Here is a 4,873-nt window from a genome sequence, read left to right as displayed (position 1 = left end):
CCCCTCCTCAGTTTGGCTCTAACAATTTCACTTGCCATTTCTTCCCAGAAGGTCAGACTATCCAAAGGCCATAAGGCAAAGGGTATAGTGGCCCCCAGTATCCCCATCCAATAGAGGAGAGTAAACGTTGAAAAAAAAAAAAAAGGCTTGAGGAGGCTAGCTGTTGTTAGGAAAAGGTCATTTATTATTGTCTAATAAAACCTTAGTCATGAGAGACCTTTCAGATGTATGTCAGTGGGCCATATGCTTGGAGGATAATTGCTAACATATCTTGGGAGGTAGAAATAAAGGAAGTTTCTAAAGGAATTTCTATATGTTTATTATTTATTTATTTTACTAGCAAATCTTGATTTTTATTTCTCTGTTAAGGCAAGATAGAAACATGATACTTTAAAATTATTTTCAATTTCCTATGAACCTATTTTATAGTAAAAAATTATTTGGTACTAAGTGTTCTTTATGCTCAAATTCTAAAAGTAATCTTTAATCCCAACTGAACTTGGTACCCCAAGATTTAAAAAAATTTTTGATGATATTTACATAATAAATATAATTTTAATCACTCAGTTCTTCCTCATCACTGAAATACGTGCTTTTCTTTATCCTTGGGCATCTTGAATCATCTGATGTTGAGGGACCCCCTGAACTGGGTTTCCATTTTTTCTGTTCTTCAATTTTGGCTTGCTGGAAAGCTATGGCCTAAGACTGTCAAGAGCAGGATCTTCCCCTTCATCTTCACTTTCTTCCACTTCTTCAATTTCTTCTTCTGGTTCAGAAATTTTCTTTTTTTTTCTTTTTCTCTTTCTTCTTTGGAGGTTCCCGTTCTCCAAGCATATTTTTAGGACAGGCATAACTTAAGTGTCCACTTTCCCCACATTCATAACACTTAGATTTATCAAAGTAGTTTCGTCTTCAGATGAACTCAGCTGCTCTTCCATTTTCGATAGCAATGCTTGCTTTTATCACTCTACCAAATAACTGTTTGTTGTTTATTGCCCTGGTACAGTTTTGTGCAGAGTCTTTATCCAAAAATAAAATAAATGCAACCCCTTTACTCTTCCTGGTATCTTTATCTTTCATTATAGTAACCTTTACAACTTTGCCATACTTGGAAAACATCCGGTATAAGTCATTGTTGGTCAGGGAAAAGGGCAAGTTGGATACATACACTGTGCTTTTACTTTGGGCCAATCTACCACTCATCTCTCTAGGTGGGGCGGACCTGGGAGACTAGAGCACGAGCCCTCGAGCCCTCGACTCAGCTGGGGCTTGACCGGACTCTTCCTCGTCCCCTGCTGGGGCCTTGGCTTCACGGGTCCTGGGAGGGGTCAGGTGCCGGAGACTAGAAGGCAGCGACCAGGAATTTCTATATGTTTAAAGTAGACTCACAAGAAGGGCGCCTGGGTGGCTCAGTCAGTTAAGCGTCCAACTCTTGGTTTCAGCTCAAGTCATGATCTCAGGGTCGTTAGGTGGAGCCCCACATCAGGCTCCATGCAGAGTCTGATTGAGACTCTCTTTCTCCCTCTCCTTCTCCCTCCCCGTACCCCTCCCCGCCCCACTCTCTCACACTCTCTCTCCAATAAATAAATAAAATCTTTAAAAATAAAATAAAAGGAACAGGGCGCCTGGGTGGCTCAGTTGATTAAGCGACTACCTTCAGCTCAGGTCATGATCCTGGAGTCCTGGGATCGAGCCTTGTATCGGGCTCCCCGCTCAGTGGGAAGCCTGCTTCTCCCTCTGACCCTCCCCCCTTCTCATGCTCTCTCTGTCTCATTCTTTCTCTCTCAAGTAAATAAATAAAATCTTTAAAAATAATAAGAATAAATAAATAAATAAATAAATAAATAAATAAATAAATAAACAAATAAATAAAAATAAAATAAAAGGAACAAAGGGAAGACTACCCGTGTGGTTTAGACAATGGAGTGAAAGAGCCAGCTGTGGTCTGCCAGTGTAGCAGAGGTGCCATCCTCGCTGCCCCAGCTGCCAGTGCTCCAGCTCCTCAGCAAAACCTCAAAGCCCAAGCACAGGCATGGTTTCCCCCACTCCACCAAGGTTCTAGCAGTGCTCTTTATCCTACAAAAATCAAAGGGTGTTCTCATAGAGTGCATTTGAGACAGGGATGGGTGTTCCTCCAGCTCAGGGTGCCTGGACAGGTGGCTCTAGGGCTCTGTCCTCAGGTGATGCCATGTTCCCACTCAGGCCAGGCTCCAAGGATCAGATGATGAAGTCTCTGGTCCAGTCCAGCCATGGGGTCCTGAAATCATGAAATTCACAGAAGGACTGTTCTTGATGGGCTTATCTCAGCATCTCCAGGATGGGAAAAATCGCCATCAGAGACCAGGATCAGACCCCAAGTTGTCAGTCCTACTGATTGCCAATCCTGGGAGCAAGTTGCAGTGGGAAATGGAGTTCTACCCTGTTCTCTGCCAAAGTAAAAAAAATAAAATTAAAAAAAAAATCTTTCAAATGATTTGTGATGCAAAGAAAAAACAGAGAGAATAAATTTAAATTTTCACATAAAAGTGGTTTAAGAATTCATATCCTGCTACCCAAGTAGTCTTTGATATACTCTGCTGCTCATACACACACACACACACACACACACACACACACACACACACACACACACACACACATTATCTGTCCCAAATATTTTCACTTAAACTCACACATTCATCTTCAAAAATAAGAGCAGTTAAATAATGCTTGCTATTTGCAAGGTATTGCTCTGAACACTTTACATAAATTAACAATATTGGGAGTGAAGTATAGTATTATCCCCATTTTACATATGAGAAAACTGAGCCTCAGAACAATTTAACTTGTCTCAATTTACTTAGTGAGTGACAAGGTAGAGTTTAAACCAGATAATGTGGTTCCAAACACCAGGTTCTGCCCCACTGGTCCACTCTTCAATTCCCAGCCTTCCTCTCAACTCTGTGCCCACAACCAATAACCACCCAACATCTCCCAAGAGCAGACAGGTGAAGGAAGCTCTTTGCCAGGTGCAACCTCACTTGTTCTCAAAGAGAAGACTTAGGGGGTCAAGGCTAGGAGGACCTTAGAGCTCATTTAGCCCATTGGTTTTGAACTTTTTCTGGTTTTCTCCCATGAAATGTGATGAACATTTGACTCTTTCCCTAGGAAAATGCTTTACAAGTTCACAGACACCTGGAATCTTATTCATAGTCCCAGCTGAAGGCCCTTGATCTATTCCAGTCCCTTCATTTTACAGTGTCTGGTTCAATAGTAAACATTCAATACATTGTTATGGTTGTAGTTGTTGGGGGGAAAAACAAAAAACAGAAGGAAGCCTGAGACTTTAAAAATTTGAAATGGTGGGCCCAGGGCCATACAGATCATGAATGACTGAGTTGGAAATAACCCAAGATTCTCAGGCCAGTGCTCTTTCTAACCCAATACCTTGAAACACAGTCTTTTAGAATTTCATTTCAGCCTTTTTAAAGTTTTACCTTCATCCCATAAAGACCAAAGTAGTGCCTGCCAGTTGGGCAGAGAGATGTAAACCAAGGGGTCGGTCAGATAGTTGGGAATCTCCCATGTTCCAGCTCTCTCCAGGCCCTTCCTTTTCCTCTACTCCCTGCCTTTCAACAGGCTCCCCCTCCTACCCACCTACCTTCTCACTCACACACCTTTTGCATTCCCCAGAAATAACTAAAAACACAAAAGGAAAGTAGCTACTGATAAAAAGATCCAGATGACACTGATAGCATGAAAGGGGCCTCACCAAGCCCACATCAAGATATACTATGATTCTCTTACCTACACACAGTCACACGACCCATTCTCTTCTCCCCCTGCCTTTGAAGCGATTGTCATACTGGGGAAGTATTGGAGTAAAAAACAGTGCAGGGATCTTTTCTTTGAGACTTCCAAGAAATCTAATATACCTTACCCCGTTGTCTCACTCACAAAATGTATTTCCCTCTATCATCTGAACACTCTGAGCTCACTGAGAGTCCCTTCCCTCTGGTTCTCAGACTCGGGCCATCGGCTTTTCCAAGATCAGAGGTCCTCCCAGCCCTTTCTCCTCCTGTCTAAATAATTCAATATTCAGGATCTTGGATTCCTAGATTCTCTTGCCTAATTCTTTGATCATTTTTATGACCTATCTATGGACTATTTCAAAGGTCCTGTTTTAGTTACGTAGCCTCAAACTGAACCCAACGCATGAAGAAAGCTCTGACCAGAGCTAAGTAAACAGAATTAATAACGACCAGTCCCATCTACTAGTGGAATCCATGATCATGTAGGAGTTTTGCACAATATAGTATAGGTGACCTGACACCTATTTTATCTGGGGGAGGAAATATGGCCCTCTAGTGATTGCATCCCTGGGAGAGAAGAAACTGAAAGTGCGTGAGATTGACAAGCTGTCCTGGGAGTGTTCAGGCTCTCCCATCCACCGGCATCATCCGTACCCTACTTCAGCCTTGGTTGCTATTTTTAAAAACAAAAATAATGTCTATTTCAACATCTAAAAGTGGTGCACACAAAAATTAGGATACCCTATCTTGTAGAAGTTCAGAGAAATACATGCTCTCCAATAACTAATATGATTCCTTTGGAGCATAGTCTGGGAATGTGAGGAAAAAAACCTTAAAATATGCAGCACTACTGATCCAGTAATTCTACTTCTAGGCAGTTATCCTAAGAATGTAATGGAAGGTATGTGCACAGACCTAACTACAAAGACATTCATCTCAACCTTGTTTATAAAAGTAAAAAAACTAGAGTCAACTAAATGCTAGCAATAAATGATTGGTTAAATAATTTTTGGCATAAAATAGGCAGACAACGGGATATTATGCGGCCATTAATACTCATGCATGGAAGAACATTTAATGAC

The 4,873-nt window shown here is 41.4% G+C and overlaps 1 pseudogene; it reads right to left on the bottom strand.

Moving 5' to 3' along the window:
- Window positions 1-555: 555 nt before the first annotated feature.
- On the bottom strand, window positions 556-1,203 carry LOC113910307 (annotated as a pseudogene).
- Between the last annotated feature and the right edge of the window lie 3,670 nt (window positions 1,204-4,873).

This window comes from Zalophus californianus, chromosome 6, assembly GCF_009762305.2.
Source record: "Zalophus californianus isolate mZalCal1 chromosome 6, mZalCal1.pri.v2, whole genome shotgun sequence".
In the NCBI taxonomy this organism is placed as follows: Eukaryota; Metazoa; Chordata; class Mammalia; order Carnivora; family Otariidae; genus Zalophus; species Zalophus californianus.
The sequence above is the reverse complement of the archived record's forward strand: the minus strand, read 5'-3'. Positions and strand labels throughout refer to the sequence as shown.